At 36.6% G+C, this 27,414-nt stretch overlaps 1 long non-coding RNA gene across 2 annotated transcripts in view; it reads left to right on the top strand.

Annotated features, from left to right (window-relative positions):
• Positions 1–27,414, top strand: part of LOC127029307 (uncharacterized) — a 42,677-nt gene that overhangs the window by 11,285 nt on the left and 3,978 nt on the right. Inside the window, exons 1-2 of one of the 2 annotated variants that reach the window (XR_007768176.1) lie at positions 1,570–1,669; positions 16,423–16,472. This is a non-coding gene — a long non-coding RNA (uncharacterized LOC127029307). Of the gene's footprint in view, positions 1–1,569; positions 1,670–16,422; positions 16,473–27,414 lie in introns of those variants that run through there. The other variant, XR_007768175.1, reaches the window with a different exon arrangement.

A 27,414-nucleotide genomic window follows, 5' to 3' on the forward strand; every position in this document is an offset into this window, starting at 1 on the left:
TTTTAAAACATTTATTGCTGTTTTGAAGTGTTAGAAGGGTGCTGTAATTAAAGGCTCTGAAGAAGAGTCCATTGCCCCTGTGCTGGAAATCTATTTCTTCTTAGCTCTGCCAATCAACCACCAGTTTGCCTGCTATCTGTGGCAGATGCTGAAGCTGCTATTGCACAGAAGTCCTTCCAAGATCCTGGGGAACTGGAAGCTTAGATGAGCACATTCTGAGAGAGCCATTCTTTCCCACTGTTAGGGAAGATGCATTAGAGGAAAAGATGCAGTCATGCATATTGTGCTCTTAAAACCCTGCTGGTCTTTCTGCAAGCAGAATCTAAAAGAATAGTAGGGAGTGGAAATGAAGAGAAGAAAATTTGCCAATCCACAGAAATCAGCCCCATTCTAAGAAAATTACTTGCTAAGAACTAAAGCTCAAGGAATCCATGTAAACTACTAAAAACTGAAGTAGAAAACTGAGGATAAAGTAGTTCAAGCTTCCCCTAAAGGAGGAGGGCATTGTTTCTAGAGTTTGGCAGTAGACCTTAAGTGGGCACAGTTAACATCATAATTAAAACAGCAGAAGCTTGTGAGAGTTTCCTATTATTTCAGTAGGAGATTCATAACTCATGCAGTATACTCCCCTGTTCCCTGCTATGTGTTTTACAAGGCACAGGAATATTTCTCAAGCAGACAGGAAAGCCCAGTTTCTATTAGTAAAAAATTATACGGATAGGTAAGACAGGTCTCCATTCTTAGGTAAAAATATAAACAAAGGCCTTTCAGAAATCTTACTACAAGGTAAGGTATATTGTATCCATGTATCTACTATTGAAGTAGAAGAGGTTAAGGGAGACTGACGATGCTAGGATACTCAAACAGAAAGTCTTTTCATTTAGGTTTGTGAGTAACTCTAGTTAAAGTGACTCTATTAGACACAAAATGATCTGCACTGTTGCAAAATAGTTTCTGTCAGCAGATTTCCCTAGGCAATGCCCAGTCTATCAGCTATAATCATACTGGGTTTGGCTGCAGGATCTGATTATCATTTCGGAAGAGTATGTTCGGCTAAGCAGGTAAAGAGACTGTACTGAAAGCTTCGCAAGACAAAAAGACAGGTGAAAAAAAAAAGGCATACAAAACCCATGTTACTAAACAGGTAAACAAAACATTTTTTCAGGAGCTCTCAGCATCCCTCTAGTTAGAACAGGACATCTATTCGTGTCTGTTATGAACAAGCGCACGTTTAGGAGTCCCCGTTTGAAAAAAGGTAACTCTGGAAGACAGGTCATTGCTGTTGACTCCCTGCTGCAATGGTTAGATATGCTGAAGGTTAGAAAGGCTCAGAGCCTCTAACGTTACCAACTCTACCACCAAATGTTGCCTGGTTCTGACTGGCTTAATTCAGAGCCATGTGTCACATAAAAGTTCCTGAAGATGGTCCTGCCCCTCACTGGCTTGTTGACAAAATGTATAATTAATTATCACATTGACTATCGGCACTTGTTTGGTAAGTCCCTGAAAAACAAAACCAAATGTACTTTTTGTTCAAGGCAGAGGGTCCTGACTCTGAGATATTTATATGGAGACAAAGCATCCCCCGAGCATTGCAGAGATTCTGAATGTGAGCAAATCCCTATCTCTGAATAGACCTGACTGTCACCCAGACCCTTGGTACACTAAGGTATGAAGACGACACTGTACTGAGTATTGTTTGTTCAAAATTTAATGAGGAGAGGACTTCTTTGTGTACCATAGACATTTGATGTGGCATGTACCAGGTAGTTGCAAGGCTGTGGTTTCAGTCAACTTTGTGCACAATGTAGATAAAGTACAGAATGTTTTGTGAGAGGCTATAAATGCTGAGATGTTTTCACTGATCGTAAAAGACGACCTAGAAGCTGATTTAATTGACCTGTTACTGTCTAGGATCTCTCCTCTGGGAAGTAAAAAGCTCTTGATAATATGATATATAACAGCAAAACCATAACCAAGTGTTTCAAATCAATGTTGCTGTTTTTCTAAGTCTGAGAACTATTGATCATATAGTTTTAGACCTGTGTGAACTGAATCAATCATCTGTTGTGGTACTACACTTCAGTCCTTTATCTTCTGAGACAGGCTGTGATGACGGCTGCTTTTTCTGTGAGGAGGCAGGGGGAACACAAAACCAACAGAAAATTCCTGCTTGGTTCACAAGAAAGACTGAAGGGTAGCACTCTGTAATGTAGTCCAGTGTTCCTATGAGGAATCTAATGTCTTTTCTCTGCTGCATGGACCCCTATGTAAAAAGAGACATCTTGCAAGCTGGCAGTTCAAAATCCCTGAGGATTAGTGATTGGTTAGGAGATTACAGATACTACTCCAGTCTGAATTTGAAATAGCAAATGAAAGTGCTGAGGCACTGATGGTTGACACTGACCTGCTAGCCCCCTCACCCTTTCTGTAAAGTTGTAGATACAGAAGGCTCTGTCACTGATTTGTAATGGTACATTTGCTTCTGCAGTCAGTCGTAGAAGGGAATCTATTTCTGGTGTTTATTGTTTCTAATAAGCCGGATAGCTTGTTAGAGAATAAGAGAGAGAAAAGCCACAATACCAACAAGTCACTCAGCACTATGTACAACATGGTACTGAAAACACAAAGACAATCACTACTCTTGGGGCTATAAATAAGCCCCGATAAGGCACTCAACACAAAGCCAGTCACTATCAAGGTCCCTGTAGGCAGCATGCAAGTAATAAAATAGGTCTTTTCAGGCCCTGGACTTTAAAATACATGAACCAAAGACACACCATATTGCTGATGAATCTTTTACCCCTTGCTATAAGTGCTACAAGTGCATGGGCAGCAACTTGTGCTGGGAATCACGCTCCTCTTGCCTCCGTCAGATTTCCCGGTCAATACAAGTGGACCCTGGTAATGGCTATGTCCCAGAAGCTCAGAATCACAGCTTTTAGGACACTGAATAAAAGACACTGTCTTAAATCATAACTATAGCTTTACTTGTGGAATTTAGAAATAAAATGATTTCTGTTCAAGGGAAGTCTTCTCCCTCCCTCCCCTGCTGTCTGTTTCCTTTTGGAAAAAGGAAATGTTACTATGGGACATGTTGCTCTCTGAAGAATCACACTAGGGAAAATCTTAAACCCCAGTAAATTATGGCTCCTTTATCTATATATAAAGAGATATATCTAGTATGTGAATTCAAACTGTATTTTGCTAATGGTCATAAAGAAACTTAATTTACTGCATGAAATTAATTATACTATTACATATAAATTTAAATGAATCACACAGTACATCTGCTGCATTATTTCCATCTTTGTGGTATGATGGAAACAATGAAATCATGAATGTTTGTACTCACGTTGCTATTTAATGCCCTGAGGATAGTGGACACGAGGGTGCTTCAAGTAGTAGTCTGCTGATACCATCTAATGGACTCATCTAATTGTCCAAATAATCTGTCCCTGCACTCATGGGGCACATACACACCAACAATGAAATCCATCTACACAACCACTCAAAGAAGCAGCCAAAAGCATCCCAGATGAGTTAACTCTCTGTGCTTTGGCCAACTTAGATGGAAAACTGGGCTATACAAATTAACACACACACAAACTGCATTAGGAAGCAACCAGCTCTTTATACTGTTACTGTACTTCACGATATTAGTCTGGAGAGCCCAAAACTACATATAAATACACTTTCTAGTACTCCAGAGAAAATATTTTCTTAATTCTGACATTTTCTTATTTATTTCTCAAAATTGGCCAAAAAACTTCCACACTCTTAAATGCTAACACTCTTACTTTCCAACCTATATCCAGCCATAGGATTGTCTTTCTGAAGTATAGTTTCTACTACTTTGTCCAGTCTAGTTGCAGTTAAGTAAGGGGATTACCAGCACTTTAAAACATTATTAAATCTGCTAAAATAGAGCAACTCAGAATAACTGCACACCATGTTTTCCCAATTCTATCTCCAATTTTACATTCTCCTGCCAACTTAAATAAATATTATATCATTCCAGTTTCCTTGTATACGGTTGTTTACCTCACTTAATCAAACTGCATATATTCTTTTTCTTTCTAACCACCCTTTAATTATTCTTACTGTTTCTGAATGTCCTTATTTAATCTGTAAGTAATATTTTCAAAATTATTACATGACAAATTCATTGGTACCTTTGAAAACGGGGGTTAGATCCTTCTATATTGTTAGCTCTATATTTTTCTGAGTATCATACTATCCAAAATAGACACAGGCACCTTGCTGGGGGTTGATTTCTGTAGTAGCTGCATTGGGTCTCTGAAGATATGCAGGAAAACTAAATTTCTCATCATAATAAATCCCCTCTTGTTAAGTAAATATTTTCTTTAGTCAGCAAAAATTATTTTTAAACTATTCCATAAAATACTAAATGGGAAAGCTGAAAATATAGTTTGCATTTTGTAACTTCAAACTGTAAATATAAATGTGAATGTTCAATTACAAAAATTATTAATGTACACATTGAAAAGCAAGTTCTATGAAGTAAAACCAGACAACCTTATATTCCAACTGTAAGTAAAAGAAGCCTTAGTAGTTTTTTCATTTTTCTCAATTTGTTCAACTCATTAAGGCATCTCACAATTTAGAACCATTATTCTCTCTTCACAAAACATCTTGGATCATAAGCTACTTTGACTTTCATGAGAAGTCAAGTCACTCAACTTTCAGAGGCCTTTTTAAAGCAGTATTTCCCTTCTATCCAGGAATTATATTTTCCCATCCTTGTAAAAAAGTGTGAGTTAAACATCCTAAAGTTATTTGCTAGACATGTTCCTTCAAAAGCTTCTCTGACCTATACTGTTTTTCTTCTATATAAACTGTATTAACATAAAGGTGCACTGGTATGTGATTCATGTTCTTGAATAATTCTATTCAAGTTGACAACAATCTTTCTCCAGATTGGCTTGTATTATAAAGATTTTAAGGCTTTGGTGGTCTCTTTCTAAGTTAATTCTCAAATAGCATAAGTAGATGTCTCCTACTTAAAAAAAAAAAAAAACCATAAACCAAAGCCAGGTAAATCTAGATGATTCAAGTGCAGTATTAAACAGAAAAGTTATACTGGAACGCCTTGGCTCTATATCAAGATAATAAGACAGAGTGGGCTACAAAAGTGAAGGGGTGCTACTTCTCTTACTTAGATCTTCCTCTCTGGGAGGTTAACTGAGTGAAAGCCACTTGATTCTCTGTACACTATTCACATTTTTAATACGGCTGCTTCTAATAATTGAAACATTTCTAACACAATTTGAGGGAAGAAGGTGCAATAAAATGTCCATTTGCAAATGTTCACAGCCTTTCCTGTCGCAGACCCAATACAAGAAAAACCACTGGAAGATAAACACTTTAATTTGAAGACTTTAATTATTGTTTGATATGAACACGTAAGTCCTTAAGCAGCTGACAGATTAGCACAGTAATAAATATAAACGGTTTCCTCATCATCCTTCGAAGTGAATTTCTTAGAAAGAACAGACATGCTAGCCAGTATTCTGAATAGACTGAATTCTGTCAGTATTCCGAATAGGCAAATAATCTTCATTCCTTCAATATCCTTGCTCTCTTATGTTACATACTTTATGCTCTAACAAAAGCATATACACGAATGATTCACATTATAATCAAGGTCATGAATGTTGGTAACATGAACCATACATATTCTTTAATGTTGTTTTTGAGTACAGGAAAATAAAATATCTTGAGGTTTGGAGCAGAAATACAAGTGATACTTTCTAATATCACTAATTTCACTTTAGGGTTCCATTATCACAGCATAGATACTAGGTTGCATTTTTATTACTAACAGGCTTTACTTATCACAGTAAAAATAGGCTGTTAACCACAGAAAGTAAAATTCATCATCAAAGTTCTGGTTTTGTTTAGGAATCAGACTTTTTCAGACATTCTGTCAAATAATATACTCTACTTATCTATATGTGACTTAAAAGATACTACATGTCTTTTGAATGCCAAATATTTCCCTGTAATATCTACAAAGCTATACATACCTGAAGAGCATGTGCTAGATAGAATTAGAAGCCAAGGAAAAAGGGTATTGACAATGCTGAAACCAGCTTCCTGCCCGGAGGATCAAGTAGTGTAAGCAGAGTAATAGTACTGCTTGCATGAACAGGTAAAATGCTTTATCCTTATCGACGATCTGTAAATAGAAATTATATGTATATGAACTTTAAAATAAATGAAAATTAAAATATAGAAAGGCATACAAAATACAAGAATACACCTATTGACAAAAAAATGATACCTGCATTTTTGATGCTTTATCATGTGTTCAGACTATCCAATTTCATCTCTACGTTCCAAATTTATTTTTCAAATTACTTCTTAATATTCCAGGTTATTTATTGAGTGGAGCCAACAATTATGAAAGAAGATAGATGTAAGAGCATTGTGATGACAGAAACTTTTTGTCTAATCTGTTCTAAATTGCCAGTGAGGAAGATGCTCCAGCATCGCCAGATAGCCTGGTTCCAGTCTTTAACTGTCCTTGTACTTAGAAGGATTTTCCAAATATGTAGCCTGTTCTTCTTCACTGTAAATTAAGATAATTTTTTCTTGTCCTTCCACAGCTGGGTACAAAAGACAATTGATGACCGTCTTCTTCACAATAATCTTCAGATGTCAGATTATTTTCCCCAGTCTTCTCTTCTCTAGACTAAACAAATACAACTCTTTTGAAATGTGCCTTATAAATCTTGCTTTCCAAAAACTTTTTCACTCATCTGCTCTCCTATGAATTCACCTTTACCTGGAAATCGAAATAATTTTCCTTTTCCAGACTTTATTTTAACACAGAGATGATACAAAAATTTTATTCACTGACTTTTATTCTGGCCATTTTGCATGAGTGTTCTTTGATTTTGCTTCATCTGTAAAACTAGGTAGTATCAATGTTATTTAGAATTTTGTGGTACTCTAGAGCAGTAGGCCCCACAGACCCTTGAAACAAAATACATCTGTCCATCTCTTCAGTAACTTTTTTGGAAATCAGTAATGACACTTAATTTTCTTTGAATGTAGAATAAGTCACTTGTCCTTATTTTTTTTCTTTTCTTCAAACTGGATAAAACAGGGACTTTGTATACCTTCTACTTAGTAATACTGTAACTTTTATTTTTACATTTAACAGCTAAAACAAGAATTATAATATTCTTAATAAATAAGCAGACAGATAGATGGATGGACAGGCAGGCATAAATCTAGTTGTCTTTGAGAATCAAGCATAACAGAAGGAAGATTTGACTCAAAGCCTGTATCTCTATTGTCTCAAGATAGATATAGTTGAAGTACACTATGGAGTCTCTTTTTGATGATTACACGATTATTAGTTCGTGGTAAAAGTATGTCAGGTTCTGCATTGTTTTCAATGAGTTTTGTCTGAATAAAGCAGAAATATTCTGGACCAAGAAAAGTAAAACAAAGGATGTAAGATAATAACAGATCAAAGAAGTGCTCTAAATGCTGCAGTGGCTGGTTGTCTTCATGCTTATTTCCAGATGCCTGCCTTTAGAGAATCTAGTCTCTTTACGTTTTTTAACCAGAGATAGTTTATCCCAGGAATCTCCAAATTATTTCCTTGGAAAGAAGAAAAAAAAAAAGAAGTGAAAAACTGGGCAGCGGTTTACAACATCTAGCCCAGATTTTCTGCTTCTTTGCTCTACTTCACTTGCACAGACTATGCAACTATACCACAGTCACATATGAAAGTTCTTCTAAGAAGTGGTTTCTATGGTTTGGTTTTGCTTTTTAATATTCATATAGTTTATTCATAGGGTACTTTCATAATGAATTCCTGAAATTCAGTAGTTGTTCTTTGTAATCTAGTTAATCTATCCATCTGCAAATCATCCAAATCTCATGATACCAAGGTGTGCTCTCAATATACTAAATGAGTAAATAGGCTTAAGGGCTCCCAGCAGCATTACACTCCTGCCCAGAGCCACCCATTCCCCATCTCTGGAAAAGCCTTTTTACAATTCCTCTACCCATCAGCCAAAATTCTGATGTAGTCATCTCCTCCTTGCCGTACTCCAACTTAGCTTCCAGCAGCTGCTAAAAACTATGTCCCCCCACTTCCTCGGGAAACATAGAGAGGCAAACCCGCAACAAGGCGTTATTTAAGCAGGAGTGATGCACACAGAATGTATTAGCAATGAAGAGAGAAGCCGTTTATGAACACTTCTCTAGCAGACTGTCGTAAATGCACTATCTGCCATAACATTTTTCAGAATCTCTTTTCATAGAAGTCTTAAAATGACTTTTTTCCTCAAAACAGGAACTACCAGTTCCAGCAGTTCAGACATTAGGTTTAGAATATGTAATGTATTCAGAGAGAAGTGGACAACTTCAAATATTTTGTTTGGTTGGTTCATGCCACTTTCTAAAACTATGCTCAAGGGGATCATAGTATGATAATTTTATATAAGGCATTTGCATTTCAAAATTACAAGGTTATTATAAGAAAGAACACTTTCTTTTCAGCTATGTATGTAATATATGTGACAGATTTGCTTTATGTTTTTCTCCATCTATGTGTATATAATTCTACTTTCTTATATTTTTCATTGATATTCTCCTGCTTTTTGTATTGTAGTTTCTATTATTTGCAAGAATGTATTTCTATTATTTGCAAGAACATAACTCTACTGAAACCAAAGCAAGCCAAAGGTACAGAATCGTACATTCATACTACAGAAGCAATTTTTCCCAACGTAGTTCCCCACTGTGTTGCACACATGGTTGATGGCAATACAGTAAAGCCAGAATAGCCAGTTAGTTCCTCCAGAAAGGCTGCCTGCATTTCTGCAGGACTGCTTCTCCAAATACTTAATCTACAAGCAAATTTATTGCTTAATAGTTGTTATGATGGTCTATTTGCTTCCCAGTGTTCCATTAAGAATCATTTCCTATTAAGAATTGTTTCCAAACACCTACTCCCAACCTTCTTTCTCAACTTCTGGCCATTTTCCTTTGATCTATAAGATCCTAAAATTTTGCCCAATTTATTTATTTCATTTATATCCTTTATGTCCTCAGTACTCACCAGAGGAGGTGACCCCCTTTCAGAATCTGCATACAGTTTTTATTTGAGCAGTTTATTTCCTCTCTTTACCTCTGAGTAACCTGAAAGACACTATTCAACTGAATGCTAACGCATCATGTTCCAACATTGTCTGACTTGCCACATTTTCCCTTCCCTTTTTACTTTCTGTCTTCAGACCTAAGCAGTTAATCCCCGGTCACAAAGTAGTCTATGAATGTAATTTTGTTTCCCCTTTTTGTGCATCCTGCACATCATTTTCTACAACCTGTAAAATTAGAAATGATCATGAAAATAACTGGTGACTTCACTAGGTCAAAATATGACCTGGAACCTAATAGTAATTACATCACATACTGGAAAAATGTCCAAGTAATACAGAGATTATGTTAATCCCAAGATATTATTGCATATCCCTTTTTGACATCTGTATAAATATTCAGTAAAGCACTTATCCCATCATGTGCATGATGAGGTCACTATTTTATATTGAAGTGTGCCCACTTCAGCATCAGGTCCTTCTCAAAAGTCTCAGAATAAAACACCATAAGCAAATGCATTATATTTCAGGCTTTTGTCCTACAAGGAGGTCCACATAGGTAGGATCTAAACTGTATTTTAATAATGAACTAAATCTGTTTACCCAAATGGTCATATACTGACTTCTTTATTGTAAACTTGCTTATTTTGAAAAGAATATTCACTCATCTAACTAGCTTTCCAGTTTCCATTTGAAAATACTTCCACATCAGATAAGTACTGTTTTGTGTTTTATTGTCCTCCTCTGACTTTCTTAATTTACCGATTTTTCAGATTTTCTACGCTTTCTTTCCTTTTAATTAAGTCACACACTACGTCCAAATTTATACATTCATTGATATTTCTGTTCAAGAAACAGTAGTCTGAAAGATACCTATAGATTATTGGTTTTCATGCCATTGCGATTTTAATTTAGAGCAGGCTAGTCCAGTCGTAATTATTGCCGACTGGATGTAGTTCATAAGGTTACATCTGTGTTACTGAGCTAAACAGGGCCCAGGCACATGCTTGAGCTCTACCATGTGATAATCCATGCCACTTAACTGTTAGCATGCTCTTTGGTATGCTTTTGGCCCAGGCCAACAAGCACTCAGGTAAGACACAGCAAGATTTGGGGAACAGCATGGCTTAGGGACTGTCCTTAGTAGGCAGTATGAACGAGGCCACCCTGCTTCAGGAGAGCAGATGGGTTAGTCATGCGAATGTGAGCTGTAACTTACTACCAACTCTTGACAGGGCTGTGGTCCATTTTGTTTTCTAGTACAGACGTCATCTAAGAAATTAAATGCAGCTGAAAATTGGTAGAGAGTAGGTGTACCTTCTTATGCTCCCATTACCAAACCTGTGCAAAGGATGAGAGCTGTTGGGCATGGAAGATGGATAGACCAGCGTTAGGCTAACTGTGACTTCCCCTCAGCAGGCGTATTCTCAGCCTGTGAGTAGGAATGGATCTTGGCTACCTTGTGCTACCTCCAGTGGGCAGAACAGGGGTACAGAATCTGGACCCCTTCACATTTTCAGATGCTTTTCTATATTTTCAACTATCATTTTTGCTTGCTGTCTCTTCAACTATATTTTCAAATAAATGATCTGATTTGTAGACAGTGGTCTCAGATTTCCTTTTATTCAGTATTACTCTATTGGAAAAGGAAAATTAAAAGTTGAAGAAATTTGGAAAAAATCTGCTTTCTAGTGTTTCTTTAAAAGTTTCACATATTTTCAGATTATATTAGCAAAACTCTACTACCTAAGCGGATAATTAGGCTTTCTCAGACAGCATCACACGATCCGAGCTTTCTTTCCGTGTTATTTTATCTTTGCATGATGGCAAGCTTAAAGTTCCCATTTCCAGTTCCGTTTTCTTTTCTCCTACTTTATACTTCACTAAACATTTACTTACAGCGGAATCTTGCTCTTATTCTATTGCAATGTTATTGCTGAACCAGCTTTCTGCTATTATTTTTCAAACTCTTTACATTTCTGTCAGTGATTTTCACAATATGTTTACCCTTTTTCTGGTCTCTTTATTAAACCAGAAGTATTGTACATTCACAAGGTCTTCATTTTAGATCTAGTATCTTTTTTTTTTCCTGACCACTATTAGATCCAAGACTGAATTAACTCTCATTACTTCTTCCAGTTGTTTTAAGTACTATACAAAAATATCGTCCTGTAGCCTATTTTGAAACATTTCTTGCATGTAACTCAAATTCCTCTTTTACAGCTTTTCACACACTTATTTTCATATACATAGCAATATGTGTGTATAATATACATATAATATGTGTGTATATATATATCATAATTGCAGAGATCCTCATAATCCTAGCGAAAGTCAAATGAAACAAACCTTCAACACAATCTTCATGGATTTTGCATCTTCCATTTTCATTTGTGAAATTATTTCTGTCTGCCAGCCACGTGAATTGCAGGATCTGCAAGCAGGGTGGTTGTTTTATAAATTATGCTTCCCTCACCTTATCTTCCTTATATAGCAACAGATAGTTATATTCTATTTATGTCTTAGCCAGACTTGTTTGTAATGCCATCAAAGAACATTTCATGGAATTCGTGGTGGTACTGCACCTCTCAAGACCACATGTACCTAAGCTGTGTTTATGAACAGAAAGACCTAATTCTTCATGATTATTCCCTGCAGGACTTTATAGATGAAGTATGTTTTCACATCTCAATGTAGCAATATTCACTCAACTTTATTCTCCTCTTGCAAGTGTTTCCCTCTGGTTACACTTATTCTTTTGCTGAAAAATCTTTCCTGTTTTGTATTTCTAGCTATGCTTTCCTCACTGTTCTTCATATATTACAAAGATAGACATTTTAACTTGGTTGTTTTAACTGAGACCTTATCACTCCAAAATGGCAAATCAAAATACATACATAAACTTGAGTGTAAAAATAATTTTATCTTCAAACTACAACTCTAATTTTTAGATCAGTAGTAGTATTAAACAAGCAATAGTTTTGTAACTTAACAAGCAATATCAACACAGTATTCTCAAAACCAAAGTAATTTTCTAAAACTGCTAATTCAAGTCAGTTTGATGTACTTCCTTCTAACAATAATATGCCATTGTTAGAATTGTATTATTTCTCATGATGAGTAAGACCTTATTCCATAACTACTCTACTGTAAAATGAATACAAATATTAAGTAAGGGACTATTTCAGGATTTGCATTGTATTATATAGTTAATAGAACAGACAAATCTTCAGTAAGCAGTGGTGACTTAACTTTATGCATGCCAATTTATATCATTTGAGGATATACCCCAGAAAATCCTAACAGGTTTTACATAGTTTTTAACATTCTTTCTTTCTTTTTCTATGAATAATTTTCATATGGTTCATTTTTACAAAATTAGTTACAGTTGATTCATTCTAACAAAAAACTTACTGCTACTACTGTACAACACAAAAACTCACTGCTACTACTGCACAACACAAAAACTCATCATCAGTGTAACTGTTTTAGAGATTCCAAATCTCCTCTGCTTTCTAATCCTTGTCTGTAACGTCATCCTCATGCTCAGTAAATAAATCTGGTAAAGAAGGTGCTTTTTTAATGGGCTCAAAATTATGCAAAGTCCTGCTTATAACTACACTAGCTAAAAACTTTTAGGCACCATAAATTACATTCTCAGCCACACCTCCAAGCATTTTCTAGTCAGTTGCTATTATTACTGTTATTGCAAATTACTGTAAGTATCAGAAGAGGTTTCAGAATCATATTTTACACATCTAAACCAAAAAGTTCTGAACTTCACTATTTCTGTTTTATCATGTACTTGGCATTCCTTTTATTGCAATCCAAAGAATTCAGATTATCTAAAGAACATTTAGTATAGATAATGAAATATGTAGGTATCTATCCCTCAGAAAACATTGATTTTTATTTATTATTTCTGCTATAACAAAGCATGATTTGCAAAAATTCTCCTGATTTTATGGATGTACATCTTTTAGTTGTCTTTTTTTTTTTTAAACTTTAACTGCTTATATTACTATCAATACAAAGCACTCTTTCCATTAGCATTTCTCTTTATCTGCAAATAAAATCTGAAAACTTTTGCCACACCATTTATGAATGCAGCATGTTTGCTTTCATTCAGATGCTCTTTTTAAGTTAGCATTCCTATACTGAAGAAGTACCATAAGTCTATATTTTTACAGGAATGTTTATCACTGTCCATAATTATTATTCCATTGATGTAGGAGGCAAGGTACTTTGATCCTATGAAGGCACATGTGTCATAAAAAACTTAAAATGCTGTCACTGAATTTTTATGTTTCTCATCTGGTTTACTGAAAGTCCTAAAATAGCAGATCCATCCAGTGTTTAGAAGTAAATATATTCTTGAATATATATGATCATGCTTAAGGCAGTATTTTAGGCAAATGGATGCATACATGAGAGAAAAATGGATCAGTATTGAACCAAAAGAGTTAGGAGAGTCCAGTGCAGAAAGGAACAGGAAACTTAGTTTAACAGAAGGAACAAAAAAAGGGAGAAGACAGAGAACTCAAGAGAAGGAGAGATCTTTAATAGGTATAAATTGAGAAAATGTTACCATAGGGAGGAAGAAAATAATTTCACCTTTGAGTAAGTCAGACTTTACCAGTACCCAACATTTTAAATCTCTCCCACTTTTTGCAAGTGAGCCATGTAGGACTCAGTTTTTAAAATAAAGACTAATGCTATATTTTGTTAAATTTAAATGTCTTTAATATGGATTTTATATTCTTCACATTTGATTTTACATTTCTACAAACATCTTTAAATTACAAGTACACTAGGAAACCAGCACATTTTATATGAAGGCAGAAGAACAATACTTCTTGACTATTCAAAACCACAAAAAAATTCACGAGTGCCATATTCTTCTTTTTCTATGTCTTCACTACAGTACTATCTCTCACAGAAAATACTGGTATCAGCATCAAAGGAAAGGGTCAGCAATCTTCCACATCAGAAGTTAGGACAATACTCTCAACATGGAAGGCAGGATGGTCAGAGAGGTAGCAAGTGAAAAGCTTCAGAAGAAACAGTAGCTAAAAAGAGTCAGGAAAAAGAAAAAAAAAAAAGGGAACTATAAGATAACAAGATCGAAAAGGACAGGAAAAAACAAAATACACAGGAAATAGCAACAGTAACAATTCTGCTTATTCATTTTAGAAACAGTACAAGAAGAACACTGACAGAAAAGGTGAGGAATAAGGCAGCCATTCTTAAAAAGAAAGAGGTCTACAGAAAAGACCTAGTATGGTATGAAATGCTCAGTTATTCCTCTCTTAAGGTGACAGGCCACTCAACTTTTAGTTTGAGCTAGTCAGTTCAAAGCAGGATTCCTGTGAAGTCAGTAGACTGAAACGGGCACCTCCAGAGGGCGATTCATCCCATCCTAAGGTCTGAATCTTAGACTCTGAATCACATACTTGAAATGTAATCGATTTTGTGAAGTTCACTAGGTATTTGTGAACCTAGCAGCATATCTTTAAGCTGATTACTTATGGATAACAACATTTGGATTAAAAAAATATGAGAAACAGCATATTTTCAACTTCCTTTGCTCTGAACAAAGAAAATTTACAGTGACTTTCACTGCACAGAACATGTAATAGGTTTGCGCTGCATAATATTTTTTTATTACTGAACATCACTCATGTTGACTATACTGAGCACAAAAATGAAGTCTGACCCAAAGAAAAGAAAGTTTGCTTTTCTATTAGGACTAGTTATGTACTATTGGGGCTTTAAGTTTATCTCCTGTAAGTAAAAATCAAAGCTTGACATCCCTGGGATTCTATATTCCCAACATTAAGACCTGATTCAGGAAATATCACATTTAACTTATACTTAAAATGACACTGCTGATATTTCAGTAATTTGTTACTAAATACAGTAAATACTGTTGTGAAAAAATGCTGAAATCCTATGTCATGGTCATGGACACTTACATTATAATGGTTATTTTAAAGGAACTGTAATTAAATACAGCACTGTACCAGCTGCTAAGAAGAGAGTTAACTCTGTCCCAGCCGAAACCAGGACGCACCTTCACTAGCTTGCCAGCCCAGATGCAAAACCAAGACTCTGCTCTTACAGAACTGCAGTACCAAAGCATAAATAACCAGAGAAGAGGATGGCAAAGGGAACTTTCCTCCTGAGCACTGATCTGGGGGCTGGAATACACACCAAAGGGATGGTTCACAGTCTGCACTTTCTTATTAGTACGGAAAGTCCGAGAGACATAATCCTGGGACTGTTCAATTCATACCTCATTGGAGACCTATCCATACCATGGTCTTCCATTAATGACTATTTCAGAACACAGTCATCCTGATACTGCCTACTACATGAGGACAACACAGAGTTGTCACTTACAATGCAATCAAAAAGACATCTTTAAAATCTGAATATTGGTCCACTAGAAATGTGATTTTGCACTGAAGAATTTATATGATCTAAACAATTCTAGAGTCCTGTAACATAAAATAGTGTAACACTAATGCAAAACAATGTAACAGTAAGGGCTACTTATAAAATACAGCATGAAGTCTCTTATTTAGAACTTCTGAAAGTTGTATCTGCATTTAATTTCATTTTCCTTTTAGAATGAACATAAAGAGTACAGCTATGTCAGTTTTTCAGTATTCGTATCTTCACTGGGTGCCCTCAAAAACTGCTACCCAGTGATGCAAACACTGCACAGGAAAGGGAACCCTATCACACAGCAATTTATAGCACAATTCTTATGCAGACCTATCTCTCTATCAGCAGAAATTAATACACTACCTTCCAAAAAGTAGATGTTATCACTCCAAAATTATTTGTGAACTGGCACCATAAGGCCACTGTGCCACCCATTGTCACTCTTCCTGTCCCTAGTCAGCAATGGGGCAGTTTTAGAGGGGATGCTACTCTGCTGTACATCAGCTCAGGGCTCAGTTACACTAAAGTATTGCTCAGGTGGACATTTTATGCATACCACCAACTGAATATAAGAAAACGGAGGCTCCCTATCTCTGTATTTAAAAATAAACAAGTTTTTAGCATGGTAATTCATGAAGACCAGGCATAGTCACTATGCAAATATTAGTTAATTGCTCAGTTTAAAAAGTGCATAATTTCCCTCAACATTTACTCTGCTATAATACCACATATACTCCTGGGAATCGTGCTGTAACTGAGCACATATATGAACAAATTACTGAATTAAACTTTTTTTGCCAATTTCCTAATTTATTTTATTTTATTGCAGCTTATGGATGAAATCCACACACTGATGTCTAACCTGTAATGAAAGCCAATGTAAGTAATCCATTGTTCTACAGCTACATTTGGTTATGAATTAATTGACTTTGCCTAGTCCTGTTGGATAACAATTAATTAGCAGTTTCAATTTTCAAATTCAGCATTATTACAATTAGGTTTTGCACACAAATTTTGCCACTCTTAAGTGTCATTGCCTGCCCGCCTGCCTGTGCCCTGCCCAAAGTGCTAGTGACTAGAATTAACAACAGAAATATATATAAAAAACTGGCTTTGATTTTTTGATGTCTAATAGAGTTTTTTTAAGAGCTAACTTAGGAAGACAGAACATTGGGGCAGTCATCATTTTCTAGTAGGATAACGCATTTTGTGACTCAGGTTGGCTCTGAAAGTCAATTTAAAGCCTTCCTTAGAAGCAACCGTGCTAAAGCAAAAATGCACAGAGAGTAAAGTGCAGCTCAGCACAGCAGTTAGTCAGAAAGCTGAAGTCTCAATCTGTTTTCCATGCGAGCATAAAGCATAACATGCCTGAGCACTAAATACAAAATATTAGTGTAAATACTTACCTGACTCCTCCCTTTTCACCCTATTATTTCTCCTATGCTCATTACATTGTTTTCCGTCTTTCCCTTCCTTCTGTAAAGGAAAATAATTTCCTCCTCTCCATTTCAGTTTCTTCCTTTCACATTTGCTTTTTCCTACTCACCTGCACAATTTCTGAAATTCCAAAATTTAAAAGGGCTATGGATCCAATCCTGGGGTGAAATACCAAGTCCTGAAAGCTTTTAGCATGGCTGAAGATCAATGACTCAAAATGTAAGTGTTTGTGTTCTCTCATTTCCAACAAAGATATAAAATCACCAGAATAAGGTTTAGCAATGAAAATCTATTTAGATAACTGTAATCTTAGAATGACATCACCATTCTGTGAAGAGCTCTGCTCATACAGCAAAACATAACGATTTTTACTGATTTGAAACTATATTATCTCTGATACCTTATTTTTATGCTTAGCTGTTATGAGAAGTGCATGTCCACTTCTCTCCTTTAGTAGCCATTTTAAATGATGCACTGAATGCTTCAACAAATGAAATGATTCATGTCTTTAAATACTTTATAACCAGCTTATGAAAAGATATTTAGGAGATAAAAATAGCTAGAGTTAAGACTAGCATATTGTACACAAACGTAAATATTTTTTCTCCTGTAGCAATTTATAAACAACATTTATTACCTGTATCCGTGACATACATTTTTAGATGCCAGCTCTTCTAAACACAAAATCCATCTTTACAAGATTTTTTTCAAGTAACTGAATAGCCATTATATCAAATGTTGTTTCACACATAGTATCAACATTTGATGTTTCACTGACATGATAACAGAAAGTCAGCTCAGTATAAGTTACTTTGTAGAGGATAGTGCCAAAACTTCAAGGTGTTACCTCCCCGTAATCATGAACTCCTACAGTCTTTAAAGATAAAATGACATATGACAAGCAACAAGAGTAGAGCCAATTTTTAGGGACCAACATTGACTAACTAAAAGAGTGATCTCTATATCCACTATAAAAATCTGCCCAAGAAAGAAACACCAAAATAGTTTTCTGTCAAAATGTACCCTCTAAAAAAAAAAAAAAAGTATGCTTTATTTTATTATTGTTATGGTGATCTTGCTACCTAACCTGTTTGTACTGTCAGGTGCTGAAAGGCTTATTAATTAATTACTGAATTTGAAACTTTTACAGAAATCATGCTTCTGGCTAGCTAAGTTTAGTCATAGACATAAGTATGCAACCATATATTAAAAAGGTAAACTGTTAAATAAAAGCTTAAGACTTATGAAAAGGTCTGTGCCAAAACCCCCCCGCATTTAAAAAAACCCTGGCATTTAGGGGGATGCCTTAAGACATCAGCTTTCAATCTTTCTGCAGACTCTCTAGTCTTCGTGAACAACTTCTAAGGGATCTGCAAAATAATAATTAAGAAAAGCAACCATCCTGTCAGTAAGCTTCAACTTATCACCAGTAGGTGCAGTCATCCACTGGATTAATTAATGTATTTATTTTTAGGAAGGTCATAGATCACAGAAAAATGCAAATCAAAGGGACCAGGCTTTAGAAATCTGAGATTTTTTTCTGCTGTTTAGTAAGACAAACATTATCTAAAAAATCATAATTCTTCATGTGGAAAAAAATCATCACATTCTAATGAGCACTACATGAAGAGGGGAAAAAGAACAAAAGAATTAATCTATGATCAGCAGATGTCAAATGATAGGACTTGTCCCACTTGGAGAAGATGCAAACTGTATGTTAGAAAGGAGAGGCGTTATTACTTTGCACCTAGCACTTCCACAGCATCTCATCTGAGTCCCTTTTTACTTGGCACTGGTGAGCCCACACCTCAAATACTGTGTTCAGTGTCAGGTCCCTCACTACAAGAAAGACATTGAGGTGCTGGAGCGCATCCAAAGAAGAGCAATGAAGCTGGTGAAGGGTCTAGAGCACAAGTCTTATGAGGAGTGGCTGAGGGAACTGGGGTTGTTTAGCCTGGAGAAAAGGAGGCTGAGGGGGGACCTTATTGCTCTCTACAACTACCTGAAAGGAGGTGGGTGTCGGTCTCTTCTCCCAAGTAACAAGCGATAGGACGAGAGGAAACAGCCTCAAGTTGCGCCAGGGGAGGTTTAGATTGGATATTAGGAAAAATTTCTTCACCAAAAGGGTTGTCAAGCACTGGAACAGGCTGCCCAGGGTATTTAAAAGACAGGTAGATGTGGCGCTTAGGGACATGGTTTAGTGGTGGACTTGGTAGTGTTAGGTTTACAGTTCAACTCGATGATCTTAAGGGTCTTTTCCAACCTAAATGATTCTATGATTCTATTCTATGATTCATTTGTCTGTCTGCACCTGCAGTGCAGAACCCCATAGGCAGGAGGCAGAAGAAAGTATAGTGGGACAGAAGAGAACCTTTAGACGGGAGGGATTTGTGGGACCATTTGTACCTTTGTGTATAACTGTTCCTGGAGTAAGCAGGAAAGTGGGTTTTCCACTTAAAAGGGTCATGTGCAGGAACTGGAGAAGAAGCTGGGGTTCCAGAAGACACAGGGAAGGGCGTAGCTAGGGCAAGTGTGGAGTGAGCTAGATTCAGATAGAGAGCTGTAGCCATGTTCTGTGGTAAAGTGACTTCCAACTGACCCCAATATATTTATCCAACTGTGATCTCTCCAACTCTCACAGAAACCCTGTTCTGATCCCTATTCCAAATTCTTCGTTCACATACACTCATCCTCAGTCCTACCCATACACCCCATCACTGCTTCTGTACCCATATGCCTTGCCTAGACTCATGAATCTCTCTCTCCTGTCACTCACAGATGACACCAGGAAATAACCTTTTTCCACACTACAGCAGAATTCATTCTCTCCTCCTTTACATGTTCCTTTCTGATACAAGGCAAAGATTCCCCTTGATCTCATATTCAGCTAGTAGCTTAAGCCTGAGCAAAGACAACTTCAGAATCATGTAAGTTAGCAACAGGTATTGAGCAAGATAATACAAAAACATGCACAACCCCCCTCATTTTCCATATATGTATCAAAACACATGAGTAAGAAATATGGAACAAAAAAAGGTTACACAGAGCATGCTCGCCTGCCAACTTTCTTTAGTTCCTTTTAGAACACTATTGTCAGTAACGTTTTTTTCCAGTATTTTGTTTAAATTTCATAAAATACACTACAGTAATTTTAGATTAGACAACTGATTTCTTCAGGATAAACATATTTACACCATTTGAATAAGGCTTATAATTTGGCATTTCTCAAATTCGACACCACCATAATTCCTAACATAAAGATGCGCAGTATGTTGGAAAAGACAACATCTCTACAAGTTACTTATGGATGTGCCTGTATGGTACTCAGGACACTGGGAAGTAACCTATGTCAAGGGCAGCTAAAAGCACTGACAAGACAAATACTTTATGATTCTGAAAAATTTTCAGTAGGAAAAAAAAAAAGTAATGAGAGACCTGATATGAGGACAAAGATTTTTACAATGTAGAATTACCATTCAGGGAGCTGACATAAATTAAAAAAAGTTGGTCAAATAGAATTTGGAATTTTTTAAAAGTAATAAAGAGATATTGTAATAACACATGCTAATACTTGAAGGAAAGTTTATGTCTGTTAATAATGACAGAACAGAAAATTTTAAAATCTGTGGCAATATGAAACCAGGTATTAATTCAAAGACGGACATATATTTTAATCTAGTGGAGTTGACAAGTTTAATCTTTGTCTGATGAGGACCCAAGACTTGAAAAATTATACTCACTTCTCAGAAAACTAAATCTACTAGTCATGAGTATATATGAAAAGTAGAGGTAGTGAAGACTTCTAGTGATAATCAAGGACAACGCAATGATTAAGAACCCCACAATTCTGCTACTGGGGAGGGCGTGGTGGGGACAGAAGGGTTAATGCTACCAGACTGCTCTTCCTGGCTCCTTTCTGGGAACCTCTCACTGTTGCTTCTAGTGGAGATGCAAGCAACCTATCCAAAGCTGAGAAAGTGAGGAGTGCTGTCTACCTTTTCAAACACTCCAGAACAGTGGTTCCCATATTTTTGGAACAACAGATCGTTACCAGCCCTTAACATTTTTCAAAAACCACCACACACCCATCTGATCAAACTTTTAATTGGAAACACTATTTAAAACACTGTTAACTATGGTTTAGCCAAACAGCTGTTCAACTTACCATAGCCTTGTAGTCCACCAGGGGTTTGTGGACCACAGCTTGGAAACCATTCCAGCTGTTTCAAAGGTACAATGATGTCTTCTACTCCATCCCTCCCTCCAGACCTTCTGGTTGCTGTGTGACACATTTCTGCTTCTTTATCTGATTTCCCCTGGGATTAATTTTAGGGCTTGCTACTGCTTTTAGCTTTCTGAAGTAGCAGCAAACTGGCATTCTCCATTGCCCACAGGTTTGTAAACAACAGAAGTAGAACTGATCTGCCCATCCATAATATTGCTACTGCCAGATAAAGGAACAAACAGAAGGAGAGGATAAAAAAATATCTGCAGATTTAGGAAAATGGGACCAGTTTACATTTGATTCATGTTTGAAAATTTATCATCAATCAATGAGGACTACAAACTTTTATTTACAGAAAAACTATAATTCTGCACAGGTTGGATTTTGGCCACAGCTGGTTCAGGACAAGTGGAGTTTTCAAGACCAGTAAACAGTTGGGTTTTGTGCACTTGAAAAGATGTATCCGCAAAACTATGGCAGATAAAACTGGTGCTAAGCAGCCTTTTGCCATCTTAAATGACCTAAATTAAACAAAATAGTGACCAAAGGCCCCTTGTTCTTCTATTATGAGAAACAGGGAGTTATAGTCCCCTATTAAACACTTCCATATATTCATGGGTTTAGAGACCTTTCTCACATTACCTACTCCTTAGTCAACATTCTTCCAAACTGAGGAATCCTGATCTATTTACTGTCCCTGCAGAAGAGATATATCATACCTCTTAGTCATCCTTTTCAGTATCATATACAGTTCTCATCAATGCTCAAAATTGACCAGCATGCCAGTGCCACTTCTCTGTTTCAAATACCATTTTGCCACTTTTTGCTAGCATCAACTCCATCCAGAATGATTTTAGGAAATTAGCAGGAGCTGGTAAAAATCCATGCAAACACCAGTAAGACGGCTTGAGAGCCCTGGCTTCGCACAGCAGCAAGATACTACCTATCAGTTTATCGGTGATATTCCACCCCTGTGACAGGCAGGAATTCCAGGATCAAAACCTGTACGTTAAGCTCGTCAGGGCTGTGAAACCCTGAGAAATAGGGAGGAAGAATCTTCTCTTCAACTTGCAGCCCCTGCTGTGGTTAGAAAGAACAGCTACAAGTCCCTGCCTTCCTGAGTGGCAGGACTGGTCACAGCCTGCTGAGCTCACAGCTTACGGGGTGATGGCTGCTGTAGTCCAATAGCCACTGCCTCTCTCTGCTGACAGATATGGCTGAACAGCGGGGTCAGTGATATCTGGCCTCTGTGACAGCCATGGCTCCTGGATCACCACAGGTCCTGCTGTGAGATCCTTCTGCAACTCTTCAGGGTCAACATTAGGTCTGACTCCAACTGAATATTTTCCTTTCATCATCTGCAATCTTTATCACTGCACTTTTTCAGACCATTTAGGAACAGGTGGACCAGCAGAGGTGCCAGTACAAATCTTTGTCAGATGGCATTGTTAAAACTGCCTATTAGTTGCCATACTGTTCCTTATCTTGTAACCCTTTACTAATCCACAAAGAATTTTAAGTAAAACTCAATACTTCATTTTGTTAACAGTCTTTGGTTACGGAGCTTTTTTAAAACTTTTGGGTCACCCTTTCCTGTGTATCTGTTGACTCCTTCAAATAACTAGCAGAGCTCTAAGACAAAACTACCTTGTACAAAAGCCAATATGATGGTTGCCTATTACACCTATACATGTTCTATTAATTATATTCTTTATCACATTCACTGGCATTTTGTCTGTCATGGTAGTCAGACTTATTAGTCCACTAGTCCACGATCATCCCTAGAGCCCTTGTTAAAACTAGTGTCACATTTGTTACTTTCCATTCCTCTGTTATCAAGGCTAATTTAAGTGATAGATTATACAATGGAGTTCATGGCTTACCAATTTAATTTCTGAATTTCTCTAGGACTACTGAATGAACAATGTGCTATCTGACAATCTGTTAATGTTTATTCAATCAATTTGTTAAAAAATCTTTTATTGATATTTCGAATCTGAAATATTCCCTATGAAGAACAACTTTTATGTGGGGATGTCCCTAATCTCCCTGTAATAAACCTTGCCAATACAAAGAGTTCATTTGTTTCTTTCTGTGATGGCTTTATCTTTAAATATTCTCTTTATCCACAATTATCTATTGAACTCACCTCCCTACTAGCAAAATTTACACTTGAAAAAAAATGGGGTTTGGCTTTTAGGATTTTAGCCTGTTGCATTTCAAAATCTTTTTGTTCTGCCTTATAATAGGTCTACATTTAACTTGCCAGAATTGTGCTTTCTGCTTTGCTTGCTTGGATTTCACTTTTTGAAAAACCTCTATTTATTTCCAGTAACTTCCTTTACTGTTCAATTGTGTTGGACAATTCTTATTCAATTGGGTTAGCATCAGAAAGCAAACTCCCCATGTCTCTTTTAATATTTATTTAAACTGTATCTTCATTTGCATGCAATTCTTTTTTAAACAATACTGGACTTCTTTTTATTTTAATCTTCTTCTCTCCTACAAGTATGAGAAACTTGAGTATGACATGAGATATCACTACTGAATGGCTCTTTTATAGTCACTTCTTGTGTGCTAATCTAGACTAAATCAAGGGCTGTCCCCCCTCTTCTGGATTCTCTAGCTGGTTTGCTCAAAAAGTAGTTCTTGACAATACCTAAAAATACAGCCTGTGCATGATGGCCTAATGCAGCCTAATGTTAAGTTTATCCAGTCTATATATAGATAACTGAGAACTCTTCTTATGATCAAGCTTTCGGGTTGTATAGCCTCTCCAGTCTCCCACAGTATTTCACAGTCACTGTCTCCATCCCATCAACTAGTCCAAAGCTCTTACTAGACTTCCCCTTTTCAGATACAGAACCATTTGTAATTATGTTTTGTGGTTTATTCTGATAAAATTAACTTATTTGACTATATTTTCTTTGGTATATACAGTGCCATTTGTCTGCATAGTCCAATCTACCATCTCTGTATCAGCTAGGCACTAAACATTCTATCATCTGTGTATAATCTATACACTGACATTTCAGTGTCCCTTTGAAAGAAAGAAAAGGGATACATGCAGATTCACTTCCAGAAAGAGGGTGACATACCTGGGGAATTCCTGATGGAATTCATGCTTACCACTCTTCTGAAGAATCATTACCTTCAAGGCACAATGGAAATGGAGCACTACGAGATGATAGCAATGTACCAAGATACCAAATCAAAACTAGTGTAGGTTCCTTCTCAACAGAGATCAGATGTGAAAAAGGACTGACCAACAGTATGGCTGAAACAACTGCTTGTGGTTATTCAAAATTTCTGTACCAAGAGATGCTGTGTCAGGAAGGGAATACACTAAGGAGCAGAAGGACGCTATGGAAGTATAAAAAGTCCTTTAACCTTTTGCACACACTGCACCACTTCTCATTATGCTGGGCCATGAATAAACACACAACAAAAAGCAGATGTGCTTGAATTCTACATAAAGTGACAACAGAGAAATTATGGCAGAGTACAAATGCAATGACACAGTACTACTGTGATAAGCATTGGCATTAATATACCTGCAATATAACTGTTGTCTAGTTGGATTGTTTTAAGCTTCACAGTACATAAAACTTTTAAGAAGATATTTAAAGGAAGATAGTGAACAGTTCTGTTTATGAAGAAGTCAACCAATACATGAGAGGCAGCTGAGGAGAAAATACCCAGTGTGGTCTGAAAATTTAACGACTGAATGATGGAAGCTGGCATCATATGTTGATCAAAACCAGAGTCAACCTCTTGATACCAAAGGAGAGGTATCAGGTAGAAGTAGTGTTGATGGGCCTTGAAAATAAAGACAGATAGCTTATCTTTATTGCTTTAAAGTGAAGGAGGAAATTGAAAATACCAAAGGAGTAAGTTTGGAAACTGATATTTACAGTAGAGTAGCACTTTGACTAGATAACGAGCATGGCAAGTCTGCATTTGTCAAGGCAAAAAAAAGATTTTCTAATAAAGACATGATCCATGAAAAACCTGGATGAAAAATATAATCATTTGACAGAGAAGAAAGACCATCCTTAAAAGGCTGGAGAAAGATTCCCAAAACTCAGATTTAGCCTAGATTTGATGACTTAAAACACACGACAGCATGATGGTGTCATTCATAGAGGATGCAGAGAGGTTTTGTGAGGGCCTCAACCTAAATATGAAAAAAACTGCTAACAAAAGACCAATAGTTGTAACTGGTAATAAAGAACTGAGTCCACTACTGAAGAAAATTTTCATGCATTAGATCTGCTTAGGAGTGGAAAAGAAGATGGGAGGAGGTATATGAAACACAAAAACCATTGTTTTTCCTATAAATACTGTGAAATGAGAAAATTCTTTCATGTCACATTTATTAGTAACTTATTACAGCTATCTGTGCTACCATGTTTTGACTTTCAAGGGCTGAAGAAAAACAATGTTCGTGACATTATAATATGATGGGTGCCTCATTCGACATAAACAAAAACATGCTACATCCAGCTCAAAGACAGGACAGTCACGACACAAGCCAAGCGCAAACAGCAGCAGAGAAAAAGATCTCACAACTTGAACTTACAACAACTGAATGTTCAGGCATACTCCTTTGCTCTTCCTTCTTAGTGCACAGAACCAGGGCTATCCCCTCAGTTTGCCACTAAAGGAAACTTACTCTCTGTTGCTGTAGTTCGGTATTCCAGCTCTTGAAGTATTCCCAAGCCCACACAATGTGTAGCTGTGTAGCAAATGCCCACTCCCTACATTCCACAACATCAACTCCTTCTCTTGATATCTGCTTTCTTGCTGTTCTCCTAGTTTCAGTCATTTACGGCATCACAGCATGGGTTAAACCAAAGAAACAATCAGATCAGGTGCTCAGCAATGGGGGTTAGCAGCAGTGAGTAGTGGAGAGCTGGTTACAGCAGGAGACAATTCAGAGTTCCTTTTCTTCCAAATAATATTTGTAGCAGCACTACCGCAGGCAGAACAGAGCTGTGCCCCCACACTTATCTCCCTCAAAGTACTGGGAAGTTGCCATCACAGGAAGGAGAAGCAGTCACACCTAGGTGATCTGCCTCTTGGTGGTGATGAGTGAAAAAATTGGATACTTACGAAACCTCCAGGGGATTCCTCATACCCCACTAGCATGTCACTTTCCTCCCTTTTCTCCTCTGAAACTAGATCTCTTCTGAGGCACTTCTTTTGATCTGATTTGGGGCGGGGCAGGGTGGGCACAGCTAGAGGGCCGTGTTTGGGGGTTTTTGCAATCACCTAATTTCCCTCTCCTTTTCTTTCTTTTACCCAACTTAGTGCAAGTAAGAATAAATATGGCCCATAGGATTAAAAGGTGAAAACAGTAAACCATTAGGTCTAAACATTTTAAAAACAAAAGATGCTGATCAAGACTTCTTTATGCAAAATGAAACATCCAATGTTCTCAAATCTTGATTTCGTTTCATATTGAAAAATCTCAATTTCATTTTATATTGCAAAATCTCAAAAGAATCACTGTTAAGTTTTTAAACTAGAACTTTGAAAATTCCCATCCTGTAACGAACATAACAAAATTGTGTTTTGAGCTCTGTTGAAGATGATACATTTCAAAATCATTAAGTTCTCTGAACAAGAAATTATGGCTTCTGCTTAGCACTCATTGTAGTTTAGCATACATAACCCATTGTCCTCTGTTCTGAGTTGTAACTGTCATCTTGAATCCCCAGTTTATACAGGTAATTCACAACTAGTCACTGAGTCTTCTTCAAAGCCCATATACTCCCCTCCAACAGAAAAAAAAATCTAGAGAAAAACACTGAAAGTTTTAAACTTAATTCTATCATATATTCAGTGCAATGAGAAATACCAGGAGCTATGCATTTAGTTCTCTTTCAGGCATATTTTTGCCATCCATTTTCTGGTTTTTGGTTTTGTTTGTTGTTGGTTTTTTTTTTTTAATTGAACTCTCTAGTCTGCTTTTGATCTGAGTCTATGATTTCTTCTTTGGTCTTGCTCTTTCTTCAAATTACTTTCATTTCATGCTGCTCTTGTGCCAAGCAAAAAAAAATAATCCTGTCCTTCTTAATCTTTACTCACCAATTATTATCCGTGTCCTTGCTCCATGGGAAAGAATCTCTAATTGTCCTTACATACAACTCCTCT

This window comes from Gymnogyps californianus, chromosome 1 (assembly GCF_018139145.2).
Source record: "Gymnogyps californianus isolate 813 chromosome 1, ASM1813914v2, whole genome shotgun sequence".
Lineage (NCBI taxonomy): Eukaryota > Metazoa > Chordata > Aves > Accipitriformes > Cathartidae > Gymnogyps > Gymnogyps californianus.